Raw genomic sequence first — 27469 nt, 5'->3', positions numbered from 1 at the left:
AACATTTTTCAAAAGTTTCAGTACTGAGCTGTGTACTTGGGAATGCTGGGAAAGGACCTGTTTTAGCAAAGCAGTAAGGATGTGCTTAAGTCCTTCCTAACACCTCTACCTTCCTTTCTGCTTTTACTTACTGCTTAAGTGTTTTTGTAGAGTTAGGACCCTTAGTTCTTACACAAACAGAACTCTCATTGTGTCAAATGGAAGTTTGGATATTGTAAATACTGTCAGATCAGCCACTTGGCATATGTACTCGTGAAATGCAAACTAAGCCTCCGAGCCCACAGTGTGCCACACATGCATATTACTGGTTTGGGGCTTAAGTCCTTCTCTTCCCAAACTAACCGTTACATTTTAGCACACTTTTATGCAAGCACTAAAGAAAACATTACAAACACAAAAGACATTGTTTTTTATATCCTGCTAAAGGGTTTATTAACTATTCTGATCATTTATTTTTTTCAATCACTGATTCTTTTTACCTTGTAATTCTTTTTGATAACAAAATATCAGGGCAGTATAAGTACTAATTTCTTTTATAATGTGAAAACTAGTGTTTTCTAAAATTGTTTCTGTGTAGCATATATTTATGATGCTATGTTGTACTGTGCAGCTCATGGAGAGCATATGAGAAAAGGCTCCATACTTTAAGGTGTGGATTTAGTTCCCCCGCCTTACCCCTTAGCCATCTACTCTTGTAATTTCAGTGGGATCCCAGTTCAGCAAGATACTGAACAGGTTCTGAGAGATGCTGATATCCTTGGCACACATATACTTCAATGGATACTCAGCACTTGCTGCCTAACAGGATAGCTGTTCCTAAGCTAGAAACTTTTCACAGAGGAGCGTGGTGGTAGAATTTATGTTGGAATCTGCCACTTGCATTTTTTTCTATTCCTGAAGAGCATGGTTAAGGGACAGTTATGTTCCTCAGGCCCAAGTCTGCTTTTGTCTAAAGGCAAAAATTCTCATGATTTCAGTGGGAGTAAGGGCAGGGACTTCTAGATGTATATGAATAGCCAAATGTTTACCTAAGCAGGCAGCTGCTTTCCATATATATGGTAGCTGATATCCTCCCCTGAATGAGTCATTCCTTTGCAGTATTAAAAAAAGAACTTTTTTTGCCACTTTAATTGCAATAAGACTTTTCAAAACTTTCACACATGATCTGGTTTCTTGCACTTAATATTTCATTTTTCCTATGTAACTTTAGCTATTTAATTATATAATATAATATTAGTTCCTTTTTTAGAAAACCAGTACATAATCTTTTTTTGCTACCTACTTGTTTTCATGGCTGTAATTTAGAATATTTTCAGGCATTTTCCCTTTCTGTAATATAAATGCAGACTGACTTACTGAATGACATTGAACAGTTTCTTCACTTGCTTATGCCTCATTTTCTTCATCTCTAAAATGGGAGTAATTGCATTCCTGAGTAATGCACTTTATGATCCAGTATTAGCTATACAAATGCCAAATGTTATTGTGTGAAATACTACTCATAGTTTCTACATTTTATCATCATTACTATTGACAATGTAGGCTGTTGGGAAAATTTTAATTTTAATTTTATTAGAAGTCTGGCATGTAGGTTTCTTTTCAGAATTTATCAAATATGGAGCCTTTCTATCTCATATTTCCCTGTATCTCTGTTACCAGTATTACATACTAAGCAAATATAGTGCTGTTGCTTTAAAGACTGGCAGACTTGGGGTTCTAAAGTGACTTATCTCATGGAAACTTTGTGGTCTAGCACAGGCATGCCAGACATCTTCGAAGTTGCTCAAGTGAGCTGGGAATCTTGGCAGTTGTTTTAGTTCTTTTTATAATGTATTGTAGGCCTCACATAGCACGAAATGTTCATTATGAACTACACTGACAACTTAAATCTTTAAACGGCTCTGTTCTGTAGCCATACTTGTGCTAGTTAGCACTTTCATCAGGAAATCCCTTTAACTACTTCTCTTAGACTACTTGCATGAGTAAATGTGTTTTCTGAGACTAAGGATTGAAGAAGTGGACTCACATGAATTTAAGTAAATGGAAACTTACTCATATTCCATTGCCTAAAGTCCCTGTCCTACCTAGCAAAAATTCATAGCTGTGTTTTGAAAGAGGGAAGAGTCACAGGTACCATATTAAAAGAAAGAGTAACAAGGAGCTGTGGCTTGTGGAGCCCTGTAGCCTACTTTCTCACCCTGTGGCAGAATTTTGGTGCTTTGCTGTAAATTTTGAATAAATGAGCTCTGAGCAAGTTCCAGGTAATTCATAGACAAACTCAGTTTTCTGAAATGAAGACTGCTAGATATTTTGAGTAGGAAACATCATGATAATACTGTAAGTTGAATACATGACTGATTGGATCATCATAGTCAGTGAGTAATCATCAATGACTCCATGTCTAATTGGGGGTAGGTATATGAATATGTGAGGAGGTATATGAATATTGGGAGGAGGTATATGAATATAAGACTTGTATATGAATCAAATGTTATTCCTCAGAGGCTGTCCTGGGTCCGGTATTATTTAATATCAACATTAAAGATTTGGATGATAAGATTGAATGCATGCTTAGCTAATGTTGGGGACAGCACCATTGCTCCTAGTCCTGCCCTGTAAGGTCATAGAGAAAAGCCCATCGTTATCCTCTCTGTAAGTAGCCTTCAGGAATTTAAAGACTGTTATCAAGTCAACCCTGAGTCTTTTCCTCTCCAGGCTAAATAACTGAAGTTCTTTCAGCCTTTCTTCATTAGTCTTGCTTCCCAGATCTCCAGTGATTTCTGTTGCTGTGAACTGGACTCTTTCCAATCTGTCTGCATCCTTCTTGAAGTGTGGGGCCTAAACCTGGAAACAGTATGCAGGTAAGGCCTTATCAGCGCTGAGTAGAGTAGAAGAATCACTTCTCTTGAATTATGAGTGATGCTTCTATTAATACAACCCAGTATGCTGTTGGCCTTTTTTTGCAGCAAGAAACACTTTTGGCTCATATTCAATTTATGGTCTACTGGAACCCCAAGGTCTTTCTGTGTGGTACTGCACCCTAGCCAGTCATTCCCCAGTCTGTATTTGTGCATGCAACTATTCCATTCCCAGTGCAGGACTTTGCAGTTGTTCTTGCTGAATCTCATCTGGTTGATTCAGACTGTTTTTTTTTCAGGCTATCAAAGTCATTTTGGATTCTAACCCCACCCTATGGGGTACCTGAACTCCACCCAATTTGGTGTCCCTAAATTTGCAAAGTCTGCACTCAATCACATCATTGACATAATTAACAAAAATAGTAAACAATACCAGACCCAAGACAGCCACTGAGGAACACCATTTGATACTTGCTGCCAACTTGATATTGAGCTATTGATAACTAGACATTGAGTCTGATGATTCAACCAGTTATGTAACTGCCTTATGGTACTTTCCTTAGCTTGTTAATGAGAATATCATGGGAGATTGTATCTAAAGTCAAGATATATCACTTCCACTGTTCCTTCCACATCCTGACTGATAACAGACTGAAGGCGGATAACAGCCTTCAAATACCTGAAGGTTAATTACAAAAAGGATGGAGATGGGCTTTTCTCTGGGGCCATAAAGAATGTGACTAGGAGCAATGGCAATGGCAATGATAATAGCTTAAAGCTTCATCAGGAAAATTTAGGTTGGGGACTAGGAGGAACTTTCTGACCATGAAGATGGCCAAGCATTGGAATGAGCTACCTAGAAAAGTTGTGGACTCATCGTCCTTGGAAATTTTCAAGAGCAGGTTAGATAGACAATTGGGATAGATTCTGCCTTGAGCAGATGGCTGGACTAGATGACTTCATGAGGTCTCTTCAAGTCCTATTTTCCTATGGTCTTATGATCACCATCTTAAATTAGTCTGTCTCTGATGCTTCCACCACCTGCACATTTATTTGGAAAAAAGTGCATGTAAAAGCTGTTGTAGGGGAAAGGACAATCACTGCTAAGAATTTCAGGACTGTGGTTCAACTTTGTGACTTTATAGAGTCAAGAAACATCACAACTTATGGAGTAACTTAATATTTAGTAATGATCCATTATTGTGGATATCCTATTACCATATTTACTCAACTATAAGACAGTCCCCCCAACAATTACATTCTGTATATGGATAATTTTATAAATTTGTTATAATTTTCCAGGTATAGAATCTAATTGTTGGAGGTTTGCCTTGAATTCATCCCCCTCCTGCTGCTACAGCAGAGAAGATAAATCTGGGGGGGAGGAGGGAGGAAGGGGAGAGGTCAGGTACTTCCCTTGCCCTCTGCCCCTAACAACTTTTTCCCCCTGCAGACCCTCTCTTCCCACCCCTTATTTTCAGACCCTGCTTTCCCTGAGTACATGAAAGTGAGGACTAAATTTGAAAACAGTGACCTTGAAATAAACATGACAAAGCATACCTGTATTAATTTGCATATAAGCAAATTGCTAGAGGTACTCAAAGACTTGGTTTATGCAGCATGTATGCATTTTATCTTTTTTGAAACTGCTACAAATTTTAGCACAGGTACACCATAAACATACTTTGAAGCACCACTTTTGGACCTATTTATATATAGTACAAGCTATGCATGATATTCATCCAAAACCAAAGGCTCATGATTTACCATACAGTTCACTGGGTGGGATCCCAGCAGAGTCAACAGTGTCCCAAGTCATGGTAACCCAACAGCTCAGCCCTGCTCAGTTCGTGTTTGTACTCCAAATACCCCCACAAAGGATCCATGTGCTAATTACCCCCTACTCATGACTTGTGCCATGTATTTTTGTCATGAGTTCTGGGATCCTTCAAAAAATTATATGTAGATGAGGCACAGGGCAACCTGGTTCAGTTTTACCTCATGGAAGTCAGGGCCACACTAATCGTATGTGACAGTCTGAGGAGGGACAACAGAGGGATTGTGGGTGAACTGTTTGGAACCCCATTTGGTGATGTTTGCTAGATGTTTAAGGCTGGTGGAGAAACTCAAATGATTGGAAATGGGAAAATAAGGCACAGCTCAGCTGTGGGGGTAAAGAGGAAGTTGAAACATATTTAGTGTTGTGGCTCACTAAGACTTGAAAAAGTCAGCACCAAGTGGGACTGCACTGGGATGGAAACTACCGTATATCTTCTCCAAATGGGGTATACTAACCTATCTATCCTTGTGGTAGGTTCCCATCAGTATGTTTGATTAATATGGGCCATGTATTTTAGTCATGCTCAGTTATATTTAATCAGTTTCATAGTTGGTTTCCATTACTAAGCACATGTTGCTTTTGCATCAGTTCAGTGAGAGACAAGCTATTTAATGAGGTTTTCTTGCATGCAATTATAAGATGAGCTTTTCTCCCCATGCCAACTGAGAGGAAAAAACCTTGACTTATATTTGAGTAAATATGGTAATTTGAAATGTTACCATCCCCAGCCTTGTCAGAGGAATTTTACATTTAAAAAGGAAAATACAGTCAGAAGAAGGTCACTTACAAAATCTTCCAGACTTTTATGTTAAATAGATCCCATTTTATTTGGTTTATTTTAAGTTAATGGAGAGAGCCCTTTGCTAAAAAATTAATTCTGTGTTATTTGATTAAACTTTAAAGCAGCCTTGACCCTTCAGCCTCTCCATAGGGTAGATAGTGAGCTAGCTTTGAACTTCTTTCAAAATATGCAGCCCAATTTGACCAAAAACTCTATGTCAATAAATCTGAAAAAAGATGATGGGTAGCCTAAGGTAGTTTTACTTCAACTATTGGCAACTGTGTATCACTTGTGGAGTATCCTGAGCCTAGGCTTTGACTTCGGTTCATTTGGGCTAAGTACAGACAGTCAAAAAGCCCAAGACTGAATCAGGTCAGTCTTTGCAGGTTAGTCTAATCTGCACAGATTAAATTGAAACAGAAGTGAACAGACATTTACCTTTGATTCATAAAATGCAGCCACATGACTGCAGTGGCTCCAGCCAGAAGCTGGGGGGTGCTAGAGCACAGCTCTGTGGCTGTATATTCACTTCCTCTTCCTGCTACTCCTGAGGGCTCTGGGATTTGCAGTCCAGAACTACAGCAACAAGACTCTGCAGGGTTGCTCATCAGTTTCTCTTCCTGCTTCCACATGCTTCTGGGATTTGTAGTCCACAGTTATAGCCAGCAGTAAGTTTGAGTGGGGAAGGGTGTTTAACCCCGCTTCCTGGCCCCAGACCCCAGCTGGGGTTTGTTCAGGGACAGGGGAACATTAGGCTGCATCCCCAGCCGGGTTTTCCCCACCCCAGTCAGCCAGCCCTCACTGCTCCAGCTAGGGAAAAGAGGGGCAGGGCCAGCCTTGCTCTCTGGAGCAGACAGCACAGCTAATCCCAGAGCTGGAAAGCATGCTGGGATGCTGAGGGATTCTGATTTAACTTGAACAAGGAAGGGGTCTAAGACAGAAATTTCATAAACCAGTTTAACCCAAATCAGTTCAGTCTGATACTGCATTCAACCAGGTTTATCTTAAACCAGCTTTGGCCATTTTGAAACTGGTTTACGTGGACTGAGCTGCTGCTCTGTTACATGTTTAAACCAGTTTCTGATGGCTTAAACTGGTTTATGTGTGACTTCTGTCCCTAGCCTTACGCTCTATTTTCTGGGTTTGGAGTCATTACAGAGGCTTGCAGCCCAGCTCATTGTCCTTGTTCTAAGGATGGACCAGGCCAAAGAAGAAGAAAGCAACGTGTTGTTTTAAAGAGAAAATGTCAAACAAAAAAGTTAAAATATGATAGTATGTCATGGAAAGTCCCATTTAATCAGTTGTAATGGGTACAGCTACACGTGAAATTGGTGCAACACAGTAAACTATGATACAAAGTGCACTGGAATGTATTGCTCCCAGGTGCAGTGTTTACACATGTGCCCAGAACCACAGCACATTGAACTGGGGCAGTGCAGCCCCAGCTGGCAGGAGGCCTGGGGGCGGTCAGCCTGCCAGCCCAGAGCTTCTCTGCCCCAGCTAAATGTGCTGTGGAGAGACTGGTTGGGTACAAGGGTGCTACAGTGTGGGGCTAGCTGGTAGGTAGCCCTGCACCCTAACACCCTTGTGCCCTAGCCAGCCCCACTCACCATCTACATGTGTGTTGCGGCAGAGTAAATAACTCTGCTATAAGATAGTACTTGTGTCAGGCAGTACTAACCTACGATGGAGTTAATTAGTTTACTCCAGCCTAATAGTTATGTACTTGTAGATGGTGATGCTTTACTGCAGAGCTAATTTGGCAACTCTGCAGTAAGTACCTTGTGTAGATACCCCCACTTAGATACATTGTAGGCAGATCTGGAAAATATTATATGGAGCTTGTATGGCTTGCTTACATGTAGGTGCTTGATTTACCCTTAAATTCATACAGTATTATCTCTACTAATTCTACTTAATAAATTGACCATGGGGCTTTTAGTTTGGGAGCTTTTGGCAGTAAATAGTCAAATAGCTTACTCTATATCCATCCATCCTGCAGTGATCTGCAATCTCTCAAACTACCTCTCCTTTACTGAGTTTTCACTGCTGTGTTGAGGGCAGTGGTTTTCGAACTTTTTATACTGAAGGCACCCGTCCTTAAACTGAAAACAAAGAAAACGGAAAGTCTGCAGCAGAGTATGTTTACCTCTATGGATTCCTATTTAAAAAGTGCATGTACTTCTAAAAGCATGTTTTATTGTATTATATAGGGAAAGTGTAAAAAACAAAAAGAACCCTCCACCAAAAAACAAAACAAAAACAAACTTTTGTCAACAGATTAAATTGAGAAGAAGAAAGTGATAGTTTGCTCTACATTTTGAATTGAAATCTCTACCTTAAACAGCATTAGATTGCATACCACATGCTGGCTATTGTCCCTGACGTAGGAGGACAGTGTCAGCTTAGGGCTTTTAAACTAATCAACAGGTAGCTGGTAATGTCCCTCCATTCCTTCCTGGGAAAAAGGTGTTTAAGAAGAGCTTGAATTAATGAGAGAGGCTTTGTTTTGTTTGATGGGCTGATAAATACTAACAATTCCCCGTGTAACTCCCTACTGTGTAACTCAGTGCTTTGTTATGAACAGCGAGGGGGGGAAGGGACCTCTCCCTAATCAGAGTGTCGTGCCAGGGCCTGGCCACACCGCCCCTCAGCTCAGCACTAGAGAAGGGAAGGGAGGGCTGCTCTAGCACCCCCCAGCTTCTAGCCTGTGCCACTAAAGGAATGTGCCTGGATTTCTGGAATGGAAAGGGAATGTTTATTCACTTCCAAATTGGTTTAAGCTTTTCAGGTTAGACTAACCTGCAAAGATTGATTCATTTCAGGCTGAGGCTTTTTGAATGTCTGTCCCTAGCCAAGATGGCCCTGAAACACGAAGTGGAGCAGTATCTGTAAAACATAGCTCATGCATTAGCTCATGATATGCCAGATCTCTTTTATAATGGATTCTAGATAGACAAAGGAGATTTTCCATGGATCTTGGACCCCATGTTTAAGAGCAGTTAATGAATAAATGTTAACAGTATACTAGATCGGAGGTTTTCAACCTCCAGCTTCCAGGCCACGTTCAGCCCACAGAGCCATGGCATCTGGCTTGTAGAGCTACCCACAGTTAGGAAATTTGGCAGTGGGGTAGTGGTGGCATTGTTAATTGACATTGCTCCCCCACAGTCAAATTTCCAAGCTCCACATGCATTGGGCTATGGGCTGGGCTGCTGTCACATAGCCAAATGAGGTCTTTGCTGTGCTCACCCCATGCATCAGATTGGCCTCTCGTCATACCTGCCTCATGCACTGGATTGGACCCTGGCTTTGCTTCGGACCCCAGATTGGGCCCTGACTGCATGCAGTCATCCCCCTGCCACATGACCCACCCCCACCCCCACCCCCCAAAAAAACCCAAAAACCACACACACAAACTTTCTTATATTTGTCTTGGAATCAGCAATGATTTTAGACTAAGAGATGAAATATTTCAGTTACAAACTTCGACATTGAAAAGTCAGTGCTTACCCTGTACAGCAAGTGGTTCTCCATACCAATGAATTAATTTTGGAGATGACAAGTTTAATTTGGTGTATTGTGCTTCTCTCTTCTCTGTGGCTTGATCTTTTATGGTGCTCTTACCTCTAGCTAGTAGTCCAGGAGCGGGTATCACTGTCTGTTCACTAGTGAAGTGGTGCCACTGGTGCCATGAGAAAGTAGGGCTGGAAGGGATTTAATGATACCATCTAGTCCAGCCCTGTGCTCAGACCAGAGTCATCCTTGATTAAACCATCCCATCTAAGTGTCTTTCTAATTTGCTACTGAAAGATATCTTAGGTATCTAAGGATTTCAAATATGTATTATGGGACATGCAAAATGCCCTTCCTATGAGCATACCCTAGTTAAGAGGGTAAGCACGTTCTGTTCTTAGATTTGGAGCTGATGTAAGTTGCCTTGGTCACATTGGTAAACATCTAGGGTCCCCGGCACACATTCATGTAACAATGTGATGAGGTCTGATCTCTGACCCCAACAATCCTGCTTCCTGCCCTGCCATATGTGCATGACAGGACACACAATTTTAGGATCAGGGATCAGATCCCAGTCCCACCACTACTACTTCCCACTGCAGGGACAACCTGGAATCATGAAGCTGAACCTGGGATCATGAAGCTGATGGCTGGGATTATGTCTGCAATGTGGTATGAACTGGTACGGTCCTGGAGCTGGGACCAGCTCAATTGACTATGAGTTCCAGGACCAGAACTGTACTAAAATCGCTTTGGTTAATCACATCTGCCTGGGGCCTATGTCTCACTCTCCTAAATATTTGCAAGATACAGCTTTTAGATTAGGATTTTCTATGCTCTGAATAGGCCCTTTTTGTGAAACTCACACTATTAGATGCTACTGCTCAGTTGCAGAATGTCTGCTGGGATTGCTTTTTAAATGCCATGGGCTGTGATTTCATTTAGGCACACAGTAGACTGTACTATATTTTTTAAAGTGTCTTTTGAAAGGGCGGGAGGAAAGACATTAATTTCACTGGAACAGCCTTTCCTGAAATCCATTTATGTTATACTAGTATTGCATTAACAATGAAAGACCCTAAAAGTGGTAGGTTTTTTAGTGTGCCTTTGCCTCGTAAGTATCATATGTTTCTTATGGAATTGCAGAAGTCATTATTAAAATCTTGTTTTACCTTTTGCCTAGTAACTACAATATGTGTATTACTAATATTGTGTGTGTCACTGTATCATTAATCACTTCAAAATGGCAACTGAAAAGACTTATGGCATCATTTTTATCTGTGGAGCCTAAGCTAGGCTAGCCAGAGAGATCATTTTTGCTGTGTAATCACTAGATTTATCATGGTGTATAGGAGTCAGCATCAGGGGAGACAGATTGGACATAGTCTTTTGAACTCTGATGGGAAACAGTACTGAAAGCTTATATTCCCTCCAGCATCTGTTTAATAAAGTTGTGTTTCACATTTACAGAGCCTGGGATATGGTGTTCTACTTAGAAGCAATATCTTACATTACAGAGAAAAAAGTAATTAGCTGAGTAAGTTTGGTCCCAAGATGCACAGCATTTGACCAAACATGACATAGGTTAGTGCTTTAGGACTAAGTACAGACTGTCAAAAACTGAAGCTGAAATGATTCAGTCTTCTCAGGTTAGTCCAAGCTTCATAAATTGAACCTATAAGCAAGTGAGCATCCACTTTTGATTCTGAAAATATAGCCACATGCTTGCAGTGTCTCAGGTCAGAAGCTGGAGGGTGATAGGACAAGTGTCCTTGCTCCACTGCAGCAGATAGGTGGGGTTTGCAGGAGAAGTGCAAAGCATCCTGGGATGCTGGGGGACTGGGAGTTAACTTGAATCTGGAGGGGATCTGAGACAGAAGTTCAATAAACTAATTTAACCTAAATCAGTTAAATCTGATACTACATCCATCCATGTTTATTCTAGTTTCAGCCATTTGGAAAGTGGTTTATGTGCACTGAACTTCTGTTGTGTTACAGATTTGAATCAATTTCCAATCACTTATACCAGTTTATGTGTAATTTCTGTCCCTAGCCTAGGAGTGCAGTCACATCTTCTCAGTTTTGTCCAATTTACACACACCATAATTTTAAAAAAATTTGGGATAGTTAATCATAACTTTTCTCCCTTAATATCGTTGTTTTATTTCTGAATGATCTATAATTAGATCCTAAAATTCTTCAATTTTTTTAGGTGTTCAGAATTACTGGTGAATTTTTTACTTAGGTCTGGAGTATCAATCATTTGTGAATTGGATATAGGCACAATTTGTGTTCTGAAGGTTGTATAAGCCATGCAGTGATGTTTTTGAGAGTTCAGTGACTAGACTAACTAATAAAAGCATATCAAGCTTTAGACCTGATTATAATGTTTTATACTTCATAACTTTATATTTAATTTGCAGTTATAGTAGTCATAGTTCATCCTGTCATATAAATTCAGTAATTAATTTTACATGGTGTCCTGTACCTGTATTGAATGATTTATATAACTAGAGGGCAAAAATTAGGACTGTCGTAATGAAATGTGGTGGTGCTAAAGTAGTGGTGTAGCCCTGACAATCCAGGAAATATGAGAGAGGCAAGAATTTTTGTCTGTGATATCTTTTACTGGACCAACTTCATGGTTGGGATAGTCTCTAGACAAGATTTCAGGTATCACAGTACCCTTTCTCGTATCTCTTAATCAAATACAGAATTCAAAATTCAGCTTTGAATTTTGAAGGCTAAAATTTAAATTTTACAAGAGTATTGCCCTACCCAAGTTCAGCTGTTTATGGAATGCAAATTCCTAGGGGAGATAATATGCACCATCTAGAATTCAGATGCAGATTCAATAATTATTCATAGTATAAATTTACATTTATATTGATAGGCTCTTTTCTTTCTATGAACCCCATTAAAATGCTTATAGTATTTCCAGAAGTGCCTTTAGAAATTTGTCATTTGTACTTATTACTCATCACAAGTTATTCCAGTCTGGAAAAAAGATACCTAGAAGCAATGTACAAATAAGCTTCCTGATTAACATATGTAGGTGTATGAGAAGCTGTGCAAACTTTAATTTCATAATATACCTTTTTGTTAAGATAGGAGAGATGAGCTTTCTGTGATCCACTGGTTAGAGCAAAAGCCTGGAATCAACTGATCTAGGTTCTATTTCAGTTCTGTGAGTAACTTTCTGTGTGGCTTTAGATAAGTCTCTAAACATCTATATGACCATTTTCCCTACCTGGAGATAAGAACGCTTAACTCTGTCATATAGTTGCTGTGAAGCTTAATACAGTAATGTTAGGGAAGTCCTTGGAGACCCTTGGGTGGAAACTGATACAGGAATACAAATATGTTATTAAACATAATGCAGTATTTTTCATGTGATCTCTGCCGCTTCTGTAAAACACCATCACTACTGATTCATCTGTGGTTTACAAGACTGAAATATAGCTGATAATATTTTTTCAAGGTAAAATATACTAGCAGGAATCCTACTGAACATAACATTCAAATATTTTATTAGCCGTAGTCCCATTTTCCACAGCCTATTTACTGTAAAAACAGATATGCATGCATGCCCTTTATATACATTTGTATACCAATCTGCACTTGGGTCTCTATGCGAGGGTTGCATTCCAAAAAAACCTGGCATAAATCGAATCCATTATTACATGTAATTAATAGGGATACATACCAGCCTCATCTACTGCCCCCCGCAAACCATGACAAATTCAAACAGAAATCACACAGTGCATAACTGTTGCAAAGAGAAGCTGTGAGCTCTGTGCTGCAAGCAGCGGCATGCACAGGGGGTGCGTTGCCAGGGCAGTGTGGGGTGGGCTGGAGAGGCACCCAGGGGAGGGAAGCAAGGTGGCAGGGAATGGCATCTTCTTGCTGCTCCTGGCTCTACCCTGCTTCCCTTTTCTTCAGCCTGGTGGGTGCTACCCAGTGCAGCTGGGAACAGCGGGGCTGCATGGAGAGGCTACAAGCTCCCTGGTGCACGGAACAGCGGGACTGGGCAGAGAAGGTGCTCACCATATGCTGCAAGCAGCGGCTTGTGCAGTGGGTACATTACCAAGACAGCGCAGAGTGAGCTCCTTCTCCGCACACCCCCACTGCTCCCTGATTCCCTGCCCCCGAGCCTCTGCAGCCTGGTGAGAATGACCTGGTGCAGCAGGCTGCTCGTAGCCTCTCTGCACAGCCATGCTGTTACCAGCCAAGCTGGGTTGTGCCCATCAGGCTGGAGAGGCAACCAAAGCAGGGCAGCAGGGAGTGGTGGCTGCTCATCCTGTGCTGCCCTGGGGATACGCCTCCTGTGCCTGCCACTCTTTGAGAGGCTCAGCCCCACGCCTCAGAAGGCACTTGACCAGGGCAGTGGGGTGTGAGGCAATGGGACCAGACAGGGAGAGGAGCTAAGCCAGGCCCAGGATTGGGGACAGGGCCCACTGTGCCTGTGCGAATGCTCCTTCCTCATGGAAGTGTGCGCAGCAGTGGGGAGCCAGCCCTCCCCCTCTCTTGACGAGCCACTGGAAGATTCGTCCTGCTCCCACGGGGCCCTGCTGCTGCACACTGGCCCTGGGCCCCAAGCATGTCCTGGCTGGGCAGCAGGCTGGAACTCTGGCAGCCTGCAGAGAGCTCATTGTTGGCTGATTTTACATAAAATTGACTTTTTCTCGCACAAATCAAATTTCTGGTATAAGTAAGCTCATCGCATATAAGCAAATTTGCACAAAAGAAATTCGCATAAAGAGAGACCCGAGTGTGTATAAATATGTATGTTAGAGTGTCATTGGATATGCATACCTCAAATAGAAGCTGTCCAATATCAGGCTCTAGCATAACCTTATAAAGAGCAGTTCGCTGATATATATTACTAAATATTCAATGGACAGTCCTTCAGTATTGTATATTAATGGGAACCCTACTTATGCTAGACACATTTAATAGACCATGAGAAAATAGGTAGGCTCAGAAAGCAAAGTAAACTATCAAGCACAGAGATGGACTGCTACTCTGTACATCATCAAGCATTAAGTACTGCAGGAGATACAGGAGAGCATAAGCTTACCTCAAAGGCTAGCATACTAGCAGAAAATACTTTATTTCATAGTAGGTGTATCTACACAAGCAATTAGTGTGAAGCAATAAACTCTGGGACAGTTGGAGCTGGAGTAAACTACTTCCAAGCATGGCATCTACACATGCACCTGAGAAAGCAGCAATATGAGCTGGGGGGGATGGGGGAGGGGAGACCCAGCCTCCAGGTGGCTGCATCAGGTGGCAGAGGGGCTAGCTGGGGTACAAACCTGTGGATCTGTGTGGCTAGGCAGCAGGCAGGAGTCTGGCCTCCAGCTGGCTGGGATGACTGGGTTCAGTGTACACCTGCAGTCACCGGCTACACATGTGAATTACTGTGCTATAAGATAGTACTATCATGGACAGCCAGTGGTGATGCATATGGGGTGCACAGGGGTGCATGTGCACCCCCTGAGAGTGCCAGTACACCCTGTGATGGCCACATTCCCCGCTTAAGCGACAGGTGGGGGGGCAGGCAGGAGCACTGGTGCCCCCCTGTGAGCGCTGTTCAGGGAGCAGGGCCTCCAGATGAAGTGGCCGTGCTCCCAGGTGGTGCACAAGTGCCGGCCGGGGAGTGGGGCCACCAGCAGAAGCAGCTGTGGCCACTTCTGGAAGCCCCATGGCAGCTTTTTGGTGAGTGAGATTGGCCACAGTGGGGAGGGGTGGTCGTCGCCTGGTCACTGGGGGAGGCACGTGCCCCTCCCTGACTCAAGAGGCACCAGTCACCCATGGGGACAGCACTATCTTACAGTAGATTTAATTATTGTACTTTGCCCTAATATCAGTGCACTTGTAGACAGTGATGCTTTACTGTGGAGCTAATTAGTCTACTTCACAGTAAAGTGCACATGTAGATGCACCCACTGACTCCTAAAAGGTAAAGAGTTTAAATAGATGGCTACAGAGGTAGAAAGAAAATGAATATGAATGAATGGTGGATTTGTCTTTCCATTCTGGAAATATTAGGTGGTTCTGAAGGAGTCTCTATTTGTGTAGCCTTGTATGTTCTTCTCTGATAGCAGTTCATAAAAGTAGAAGTCTTCAGTCTCTCCTTATCCATAACCAGTAATCAGGATGTCATCCCCATGATTCTTGTCTGTATTAAGGCTAACAGGTAGAAATAAACTTTTGTGCAGTAATTTGAACTGTACTGTTTTAAATAAATCTATTTATCTGACATTTGAATATGAGTTAAGATCCAAAGCATGTAGAAGATAATATAAATTTAGTAATTGTTTACTTGGTAGATCCTGTTAAGGTTGATAACTCTATTGTAACTTTAGTTGGAAATTACAGCATATTTCATACTTTAAGTCAGGAGTGGGCAAAATTTGGCCCACAGGCTGGATCTGGCCCACTAAGGGATTTTATCCAGCCTGCAGATCCCTCAGCCCCATCCGGCCCAGGTGCAGGGGGCAGCCCAGGCTCAGGTTCCATCACCATGGGGCGTGTAGCAGGGCTGGGGAGGCATAGTGGCTGGACTCGCTTCCTTCTAGCCACCACTATGGGGGCTACCAGGAAGCTCCTTCCAGCTGCTGCTGCCAGTCTCCACTGCCTCTGCTGCACCCAGACCTGCTCAGGCACCCTGAGCCTGGCTGAATCCAGCACTGGAGGTGCTGCACAGGTCCTAGGCTAGTCTCCATGGAAACCTTGGGATCACTGGTTGGTGATAGTGTGGGGCAGAGCCACGATCTGCTCCCCACACATCCCTGTCCACAGAACTGGCACCCATTGTACTGATATGTGGGGTGCAGATTGTGGCTCTGCCCTGGACCTTAGCTTCACACTGGCAATGGTCCCATGATCCCAATCCTAGCCCCACCCATGCATCCTGCTCCCAGATGCTGCTCCCCACCCACGCATGGCCCCATCCCATCTGCCCAGCCAAGCATGGGGCAGATCCACTACGGGAGTTTTGGTGTGCTGTTGTGGGCCAGGATAGTGGGGAGAGGTGCTGACCAGCTCACCAAAACTTCCTAAGTGGCCCTTCAGCCCCAATAATGGCCCACCCATGCTTTAAAGTCTAGCTAAGCCTGAATCATGAAGATGTAGCAAGATGCATACACAGATTGAAAATGGGTGAAGGGAGACATGTGGTATTAGTTATGCATATAGCAAATTCCCACATATAGTACGCATCTTGTTTTGGAAGGGCAGCCAGAAATTTAAAAAAAGATTGTCCTTTCTGGGAATTGAGTAGCAACAGCTAGAGAGCTGAGACTGCTGCCAACCCTGTGCGCTGGATGGGACCAGAGGACTGATCTGGCACACGGGTTCTGGCACCTTGGGAGGAAAAACCTGCAGCATCCTTATAGGCTCGGCAGTGCTATGTTGGATAGCACTACAGAAGAAAGAGACTTGGGGGTCATCATTGACCACAAGATGAACATGAGCCTGCAATGCGATGCTGCGGCTAATAAAGCGACCAAAACTCTGGCTTGCATCCATAGATGCTTCTCGAGCAAATCCCGGGACGTCATTCTCCCCTTGTACTCGACCTTGGTGAGGCCGCAGCTGGAGTACTGCATCCAGTTTTGGGCTCCACAATTCAAAAAGGATATGGAGAAGCTTGAGAGAGTCCAGAGGAGAGCCACGTGCATGATCAGAGGTCAGGAAAACAGATCTTACAATGACAGGCTGAGAGCCATGGGACTCTTTAGCCTGGAAAAGCGCAGGCTCAGGGGTGATCTGATGGCCACCTATAAGTTTATCAGGGGTGACCACCAGGATCTGGGGGAATGTCTGTTCACCAGAGCGCCCCAAGGGATGACGAAGTCGAACAGTCACAAACTCCTGCAAGACAGTTTCAGGCTGGACATAAGGAAGAATTTCTTTACTGTCCGAGCTCCCAAGGTCTGGAACAGTCTGCCAGCGGAGGTGGTTGAAGCACCTACGTTGAACACCTTCAAGAGTAAATTGGATGCTTATCTTGCTGGGATCCTATGACCCCAGCTGACTTCCTGCCCTTTGGGCAGGAGGCTGGACTCGATGATCTCCCGAGGTCCCTTCCAGCCCTGATGTCTATGAAATCTATGAAAATCGATGGCCACATGCCAAGTGTGATCCTGTATAATGGATCCAGCATTCCAGGTCTAGGGCCACACAGCAGGGCCTGAACCAACATGCTGGATCTAAGGCTGTGCAGTGTGGCCTGATGTGGCATGCTGGCTGACTGGGGACCGTGCACTAGCTTTTAGGCATGCACTGGGTCCAGTTCTGTACTTTGGCTCCATAGCTGCACATCATAGGTATGTACTAGCTTTGGAGCTGCGTTCTGGATCTGGGGCCATGTGAGGTTATTAAGGGAACCAGAATCTAAAATTCCTTTTTCTGATGTAATAGTCTTAGGTACTCCATTTACATGCAGCATGTCTTAAAGTAATTTCACTCTTTTCCTTGGTTATGTATTAGATTAGCTTACTCGGTAAATTAATTAAGTCTCAGACCAAAGTGATTAACCTCACTTCTGTTTCATATACTTGCTCCTCCCAATTTTCTTATGCTTTGGTTTATTCCCTAGTTTTCAACAGTAGCTTTGCAGATGATAGTTTAGTGCAAACAGAACACACAGAGACAACTGACATTTAGATAGGAAAAATTTAGGGTAAGATTTTCTGAAGTGATTGGTATTAGCTTAAGCATGATATTATTAAAGTCAGTGTCACCACTTGACAATCTTTTGCGGGGAAGGTAGGCTCCATAGTTCACAAAATTCAAAAGAAGAAGCAACAATATATGCTTCTTTTATTTTAAGTGCATTAAAAGTTGAGATGTTACAGCCATAACAAATGCATCATGCAGGTGGAATATAATTCTAAACATTGAGAAAAGACAGTAATGATTTTTTGAATAACTCTTTCCTGTCTATACGATGTCTGTTGACATATAACAATAATACCATTGTTAGTACTCACAGAGAAGTTGCAGACTTTGTCATCTGGTAATTTCTCCAACACTAGGAGCACTGCGTCTAGCCATAATCTTTCCTGACCCTTAGTTAAGAATATGGCCAACTTGGTAAAATGCAAAGAATCCATATTTTTTATAATGTCATAAAAAGCTACTGAGTGGTCATACCCAAAATTAGTTAAGAAAAGTAGGTATTTATTTATTTTTTTGTGTGTTTAGGAAGATTTAACCAACACTTGAGATCTTTTCCACATTGAAAGGCATATGCCTATTCAATCTTATAGATGCTATATGAGTGAAATTCAATGTGTTGGTTTTGGCTTACAAGGCCCTAAACAGTGTGGACACTACATACCTAAAGGCAGAGATGTGGGTTTTCCAGAAAATTTTGAATTGGAAAATTTTCTGGAAAAATATCCAATTGCCTAAATAGAGCATGATCCAATTTAGCATGTTTGTTTACTAAATATAATTCAAATAAAACTAAAAAAGTACCCCTGTGTTAATATTATGTCCCCAAAACCACACGTATTTGAACTGAAATATTTGATTAGGAAAAAAATTAAATACAGCACAATGTAGTTTAAATGTTATAGTCAAATTCAAAGCTTTATGTGGAAATAAATTATTCTTATTGGAATACTTGTAAAAATGTAAAGACAATACACAAAAGCATGTACATTGTTTGTTTAAATTTAAGAAAAAAATGAAGGCACTGAAAACTGTTGAGACACTGATTTTAGCACACCCAAAGAACTGTGCATGATATGCTGTGGTTGTCCACTCATCTATTTTGACAGAGTTTAACTCTCTTCCACTGAGGTCATCGCGGCATCTCCAGTTTCAGTGTCACTGTCTGTAGAATCACTTGCACTACTTATTAGTTCCATCTCAGAATCAGATTGAGGCAAATCTCATTCAGAACTACTTGAACCACATTCTCTTTTGCTAGAGGTAGAGTTGTGGGGCAGAACATTTTCTGTGGAAAAATAATGCACTGGAAAATTTTCAGAATTAAGGTAGAAACTCTTCATAACTGGGGAAGAAGTATGACTTTGTGGTAAAGTTGCTAGAATGGAACCTGGTTGATACAAATACAATTCCTTGCTCTGCCACTGATAATCTACCTAAGTCTGAATGTGTGATTTAGGACTAAATCCTATTTCATTTTACATGCCTAAATAGTAATTACTAGGGACCTACCGAATTCATGGCAGAAGTGGGGTATGCTATGGCTCCCTTAATCTTGCAGGTTCCCCTATGGGCGCCACCCCTCCCTCTGCTGATTGGTGGAGGGGCCCCACTAGTGGTTCACTTCTGATCAGCAGGGAGGCAAAAACTGTGGTTTTAAATATGGCACCATTTTTGCCTCCCATCACTGATTGGCTGAGGGGCCTCAGAATACCGTGCTGTTTGCTGCTGACTCGTGGGGAAACAAAAATGGTGCCATGTTTAAAACCATGGTTTTAGCTTCTCTGCTGATCAGGAGGGAAAAGCAGGATCTTCTGCTAATCAGCAGCAAAGGGGGCAGGGGCAAGGCGTGAAGTGTGCATGGGGAAACATGAAAGATTAAAGGAGCTGCCATGCACTCTACTTCTGCCATGAATTCAGTAGGCCCCTAGCAATTACCCAAACACATAAATACTGATTTTGGTATTTATAGTTTGAATCCTATTCTGTACTCGGTGTAGATGAGCAAGTGTCCATACAGCCAGTCAGTAAGTATGCACAGTAGGTTTGTACTCTGATTTTACAGGTACATGATGCTCTGCTCTTACCTCCCAGAGATGATGCTGCATATTTCTCATGGTGCCTACTGTTTGTTAATCACACACTAAAAAACAAATGAAAAATGAGCAGCAAGGATTTCTTAGGGTGATATTTTTATTACACCAACTGAAGAAGCTTGTTTAACTCTATCTTACCTAGACAGTAAATAATGTCATTCTTAGAAATCCTTGCTTCTTTCTTAGTTCCTGGGCCATCATAGCTACTATGAAAAAACAATTAATCCCTGAAATCTAGCTGAGTCCCAAAATTATAGTTAGGCAAAAACCCATGACTAGTGAGGTTTAGATGCATGTAGGAAAACATTCAGACTAAAAAGCCCCCTCTGGGTGAGGGAGGGACCCTAGTACTGGGGTCTACTGCTTTTGGGGTCAGTGCTCTAATCCCTAGACTAAGATAATAAAATTGGGAGGGCCATCACCATCCATTTTGTTTCTGTAAGGTAGGTGCAGAGGTATGCAGGGAGATTTGATTTTATTGGGGGGAAAAATAGAATCTAAGTATGTGCAAGTGCCACAAATGGCACTTACATGACTGGGTAAGTGCCATTTCAGCACTTAAACAGAACTACCCTTAATTTCTCTTTGTGAGACCCATGGATCAAGTGTGCTCATTATGGATTTTACCAGATAACTTGTATCTTAAAATATGTCTAACCTCATTGACACAAATAGTATGGCGGGTCCAGTATGAATATCTTCCATATCCTGGGCATCATGGAATGGCTTTTATAATATAACATTTTCATAGATTTCTTAGACATTAGGGCTGGAAGGGACCTCGGGAGCATTTAAAACTGCTACATTGACATTGGAAAGCAAATTCAGTGTCAGTTTCCACTAGAAATTTTGATTCTTTTAACAGTTTATAAGTCAGACTCATTTTGAGTCTTGTTTTGTCACTGTTTGTCTTTAGAATTAACAAGATGATCTTCAGTTACCATGGCTAGGTCAGAGCAGTCACATTGCTTCCTACCCTGTATCTGGTAGGGATTACAGAGACTTGATGGGACTCCTGACATGATTGGAACATAGCCATAGAGGGCTATGCACAAAAGGGACTGAGTAGGAAAGAAAGGTGGAGGTGTAGCTCTCTATGTGAGGGAGCAGTACACCTCCTTGGAGGCTGACATAGACTCCAAAAAAATGTGGCTCGAAACCCTCTGGGTCAAACTAGCAGTGAGAGAGACCTAACTGTAGATGTATACTACAGACCACCAAACCAGGGGGTGGAGCTTGATCTGGAGTTCTCTTGAGAACTGGCAGAGGCAGCATGCACACGGGACATGGTCGTCATGGGTGATTTCAATTACCTAAACATCTCTTGGGGGGGAACACTTGGCTAGGTTGCGTTGTTTCCTGACCTGTACTGAAGAACTCTGCCTGACTCAAGAAATGCATGGGTCAACCAGAGCTAATGCTCTCCTAGACTTGGTCTTGGCCAAAGGAGACTATCTGGTGAATGACTTGAATATAGAGCATAGCCTGGGCAACAGTGACCACAAAACTATCATGTTCGTTGTCCATCACAAGGCAAGCAAATCAGCTAGCAGGACTTCAAAAAAAGTGACTTTCAACAGACTCAGGACAGTAGTAGGGGAAGTGCTGTGGGTGGTGCAATTACCTACCCTGAAAAGAGCCCTACCAAGGAGACTGGATGGTCACCTTGCTGGGATCACCTGACCCTAGTTGTCTTTCTTGCCTAGTGCAGGGGGGTGGACCCAATGATCTTGCGAGATCCCTTCCAGCCTTACAATCTGTGAATCTATGAATGCTACACTGTCTTTCATGTAAGAAAATCAGAATTTAAGCAACATGAGCTAAGACCTTAGGCAACCCTGCAAATCATTCATATATCACTTCTGTTTTATGTGCAACTGAAGTGAAGGACAGGTAGACAGAAGAGGACCTGGGTATACAGCCTGGCAGCTCAAATGTTTATTATAATTGTATTAGATTATCCAGAATGATTTTTTGGCAATCTTTTCATAAACCTACCCTTTATTTATTTATTTACTTATTTATTTATTTACTGTGCTTTTGGAAGTCTTCACATTGCAAGACATTTATTTTATGTACTTTAATTAAAAACCTAAGTGGAATCATGTTATAAATATATCGATTATTTAATCAATACTCCCTCAGAATAAAAGGAAAGCTTTGCAGAGCTACTATATTATAATTGATGTTCCTCTTGTAAAGTTTTTTTTTTTTGTAGTGGATGAAAATGTACTTGCACACAAATTACCTGATTTTGAACAATAGGAGGACTAATAGCATGTGAGTTTTAGTTAACATAATTTATATTTATGAATTATGTATCTATGCATTGTATACCACTAGTCATGTAATCATTAAATGAGTTAAAATCAAATCTCATACTGTTTAACCTATATTTGAAAAGGCACATCAGGCAATAGGACTGTGCGAGGCTTTGGACAGAGCTTCAGATCTGGAGAAGCTTCGGATGCTTCGGCATCTGAAGCAGCATGTCTAGATCAAAGCACTGGCTACATTAGGCTTTCTGAAGTGGTTCGGAGCTTCCAAAGCACTTTGGAAAAGCTTTGGAGCGTCTTGGGGGATCCAGCCATAGGGTATAATGGGGAAATGATGAAATATCTATAACTTTGTTGTTTTTTGTCTGATTTGGATGAATTTTACAGGGATTATAGTCTCTGCTGAGAGCATAAAGTCTGCCAGGTTTTAATAAGATTGGCACAGGGGTTCGGGGGGAATTGCACCCCAAATTCTTGAAAGCAAAACTGATGTTGCACGTCTGTGTTACATCACAGGGGGCGTGAAAACTGCAGGGGTGGTGTCCCTGGCTGAGGCCACAGGGCCTGCCAAGTTTCAAGAAGATTGGTGCAGGGGCTTAGGGGGAACTGCACCCCAAATTCTTGAAAGCAAAACTCATTTCACATCTATGTGTTATAACACAAGAGGTGAAAACTGCAGGGGTGGTGGCTCCTGGTGAGGGCACAAAGCCTGCCAAGTTTCAAGAAGATCAGTGCAGGGGTTTGGGGGGAATTGCACCTCAAGTTGCGGACAAGCAAAACTTGTGCCATGGGTGACACTGCGTGTGTGTTAAAACATAGCAGGGTGAAAACTGCAGGGATGGTAGCCCCTGCTGCGGCCGCAACGCTTGCCAGCTGTCAAGGAGATCAGTGCAGGGGTTCTGATTGCTGGGGCCCTGCACCTCTAGCTGCTGACAGAGAAAACTTGTGCCATGGGTGCTTGTGCAAGTGACTGTCTCTGTCTTGGGGAGTGGGAGACACTACTGCAGGCCTGGCTGCTAAGCTACTGTGTTACCAGTTACCAATCAGTCATGATTCACTCAGGGACCAGCTCAATATACAGTACCTAGCTAATGTAACCAGTTAATTACCATCAATTAACACCTACAAAAGCAGAGACTAAGGAAAGGGGATAATACAGACAATCAACTGCCCCAAGACAGATACAGTCAGTTGCACAAGCACCCCTCACGAGTTTTGTGTGTCAGCAGCCAGAAGTGCAGGGTCCCAGAACCCAGAACAGATCAAAGCAGATCAGATCACTGCCAACTTGCACAGGCCTATCAGGCAATATACTCTTCCCTTGAAATTGGTAAAAGATCAGATACAGTTGATCTGTCTTTTATTTGTTCTTTTGTCTCTGATTTGTTTTCTTAACTTGATCCTCAATGCTGCATACAAGTGGAAAGTTCAGGGTTTAACTGACCTGCTTTTGGAATGGAAGGTCCTTATAACTCATGCCAGACTCATGAATATCTAAAAAATCTGATAGACTATGTGTTTTATTGGGTTTTAATTACAGTTTTTTCAAACTAATTGGAAATTTTTTTCTCCCTCTGTCTTAAATTTCCCCTGCCTTCAGTGCTATATTGTCTGTAGATGAAGCATATAAAATGTTTCTCTAGTCTTATTCAGATTCAGAGACATATGGTTACTCTTGGATTACGATCTCTTTCTGTATTTATCACTGGCCAGAAAAGATTATTATGCTTAATATATTGAATGATTCAGCATATGGAAAGGGCACAGTGATTCTGTCTTTTCAAAATGGCTCAGGATAGATTTCTGTAATTGATTGGATGGCTATGGGGTAGCAAGGTTGGAAGAATTATGATGTTAGGTTGTCATCTTTTGAAAACTGCCTGTGCTTAAAGGTCATTGAATCTTCAGGGATTCATTGTTTTTTTGGATGTGTGACTAACAAATGGTAGGCACTAGAAGAAATATGTAGCAACATCTTGGAGGGAGGGGAGGGGGGAGGTGCCAGTCATATAAGTCTCATTATTCTAATACACTAGAGGCTTTAGTAAGTACTTCACATTACTTACTAATGTGGAAAGGGTGGCACTTTAATTAGAGCATCTCCAAGAGCTGCTCTAATTAAAATGCCACCACGTCTCCTGTATAAACATCCCCATGCTTAAAAATGGCAGCAGGGCCACTTGAACTAAAGCTTGTTCAGCAAGCTTTAGTTCAAGTGTCCCCACCACAGTTTTTAAGCGCAGGGACACTGATACACGAGGCACAGGAGGCTGCTGGAGTGAAACAATTGCCACATTCCAGCAGAATCGATTAATTGAGTCTGCTCCAACGCACTGTAATTCCAGCATGTTGGAGCAGCCTTTGAGTTCATGTATAGGTGCCCAGAGGTACTGAATTTAATGTACAGTAGCAAAAGCACATTAATAAATGTGTAGATACACCCACTGAGTACTGGTTCATAGGGCTGTGTGGAGAAGAAAAAATATGTAGTCTTTCTAGGGATCCTAAAAATTCATAAAGAAACTATCTGGTAGAGAAACAGAGCTTTTTATACTGCCCGTTTTCTAATTTTGATTAGTTTAACTGTAGTTTGACTACCTAGTGTAAGATACTCTAAGAATATTTACTGAGAAGTTTTATTAATCAATGGACTCCACTGCTCTTGCCTCCCCTCTCTTTCCATTTCCTATTCTCTGCCCATATTTATGAATATTAGCAACATCTGAGCAATATAAAATACCCATTTTATGTTATGTCAATCTTTTATGTCAGACTGAGACATAATTTGTAATTTGAGAGGCATTTTAAACTCTAAATATATCATGAAAACCATGCAGAAGACTTTCTATAGGAATACAAAGCCATTTTATTATTCTGTTTCTGTCCAGGTATGTGTGATTGTCCCAAATCCTGTCTAAGCTCACAAGACAGGAAGCTTTGCCTTCTGGGGCTGATGAATGGTATCCCATAAAATTAAGCCTCCATCTGGACGTTAGTTTAGAGTTGATATCATTGTTTCTCCTTTATTAGTCTTTGAGTGGCTAGTCTAGTGCAAATCAGTTGTTTTATATTGTACTATCTTTCTTCCTGTCCAGTGACAGGAAAGTCAGAGTGAACTGAGATGCCACTTTTTACTAAGAAGGTCTTTGGAAAAGTCAAAACAGAAACGGGGGGCAATGGAAATACTGGAGTCAAAGGAGTAAGTGTTTATTATTGTCAGGGATACATTTGATGCACATCTTAATTCTGTTCTTGTTTACATTATGCAGTAAGGGATAAAATGAATCAAATGTGATGAAAACAGTAATTAATTTGTAGAAAACATTTTTCACCCTCTTTTTTTGTTACCTGACCAGATACCTGCACAAACACTAGAACAGCTTATTTTATTTTGTAGGATATAGATGTTTTATTTTCCACTAGGTAGTATCTTTTGTCTTTATTACTGTTGGTTTTCATTTGCACTCTTGGAATTGTGGACATAGGGGCTTTCATGTTAAATACTCTGGATTATGTTAAGTGAAGTGAGTGAAGAATATAGTATCAAATTATGAAATTATACAAAATGGCAATCATAAAGCAATAAATGTTTGATGACGTAGCCAAGCAAGAGCTTTTAAATGTATAAGAAGATATTTTTGAATGAATTTTTTAAAGCAGAAATCTTCCAGTGTGTGGATAATTGTATTTTGAATGTGGATTTAATATGCTGACTTTGACATGTCAACTATTTAGTCATTTATCAATGAAAAGTAACCAATTTGTAATCATTACTGATAAATAATATTAAACATATATTTTAAATGTTGGCACTCAGTCTTTAAATCTTGTAGGATTTAAAACTTAAGGCAAAATTTTAAACTATGATACTATGGCCGCGTCTATATGAGCAGCACATTGCGCAGGTGTTACTGCACAGTTATTTAGTACTTGCATGACCAAGTACTAAATGACCGCGCAGTAACCAGCATTACTGCGCAGTAGCATCTTTGCACAGTTTTTTTCTGACGCTGCTGTGCAGTAGCTTGTTACTCCTGCACAGTAGCTTCACATCACAGTTAGTGCCCCCAGTGCTACTGTGCATTAGCAACAAGCTACTGTGCAGTAGCTTGTTGCTAATGCACATTAGCATCTCATGGAGATGCGCCCTAGGAGAGGTTATCAGTTAATTTTAGTGTTGAGTAGGATGAAGCTATATGAAAGAAATAGATTTCTTATTGATATGCTGTGCTGTCATTATTTTTTTAAAGAAGACCTTATTGAAATATCATACTGAGGATTTTGCAATGAAACAGTTACAGAAAAATGCTTGTAAGAAATGTTAGCATAGCTAACAAACAGAAAGAAAACAAACCAATTCTGCTTGCTTTGCATTGCTAGAATTCCCGTAGGATATAATGAAAGTTTTATGCAGATAATGAGCTTAGGATAAAATACACAGCATTTAACCAGTCTGGTTTGATGTCTTAGAAGTTTGATTTGGGTTCAGTCTGGTGAGATCTGTTGTTTTGTTTTTAATCCTAATTTGTCCATGTATCCATATATACATATATGTACAACATACACAGATGCATTAAAAGATGCAATTGCAAATCAGTAGGTACACAAGTGAAAAGGTAACTTTAGCCACTGAGAATTCTGCCCACTGTTTGCATTCTGGTTTGCCGGTACTTAAAAATATATATATTAAAAGATAGCAGTGCCATGAGCTTCATTCTTTAGCAATAATGAATTTAATTGATAAATCTAGTCTATTTACTAATCCTCAAATTACTTTGTATTGACCTAAGCAAATGGATACTTTTACCAACATAGGATTGAATGATATGATGGGAGCGACAATTAAATGAAACAACAATAAACACAAGACATAGCTATTGCAAACTGTTGGGTAATTGCTGGAGTGACTGCTGCTTTGTCAGAATCTCTTTTATGCTCACAATTAAACTAAACCCAGATACATTGTCTTAAGAAGGTAGATGATGTTTCTGATAGTATGCCACATTCATTCTTTGACAAAGGTACTTGCTACATAAATTGCATAATTAGGAATACTGTAAAATACATTGAACCTTAACACGATGTTTTTGAAATTCCCTGGCTGGCTGACTGTGGAACATGAATGGATACACTACTGTTCTTGATGCACTAAATCTTCCAAGCTTAAATTCTAAAAACACTGCTGAGGATTGTGTTTGTTCTTCCCATTGTGGTTTGTTAGTGCGTGAAACACGCACATTAAAAATGAAAGACATTTTGCATATTCCCTCCTCGCTACATCATGTCCTCAAATTCAGACTATGAACAGTGAAGGGCCAGTGCTTGTCTTAGAAGGAAGTTTCACTGGACTTTGAAAATTTAGAAGACAATATATTCCCACATATCTGAAGTCTGCTTAGTATATGACAAAGCTA

The 27469-nt window shown here is 41.3% G+C and overlaps 1 protein-coding gene across 1 annotated transcript in view; it reads left to right on the top strand.

The window, feature by feature from the left end:
• Positions 1-27469, top strand: part of ANK2 (ankyrin 2) — a 327832-nt gene that overhangs the window by 20046 nt on the left and 280317 nt on the right. The gene's annotated exons all lie outside the window — the stretch shown is intronic.

The sequence above is a fragment of the Crocodylus siamensis genome, chromosome 2, assembly GCF_052110815.1.
Source record: "Crocodylus siamensis isolate JL-2025a chromosome 2, ASM5211081v1, whole genome shotgun sequence".
Lineage (NCBI taxonomy): Eukaryota > Metazoa > Chordata > Crocodylia > Crocodylidae > Crocodylus > Crocodylus siamensis.
The sequence above is the reverse complement of the archived record's forward strand: the minus strand, read 5'-3'. Positions and strand labels throughout refer to the sequence as shown.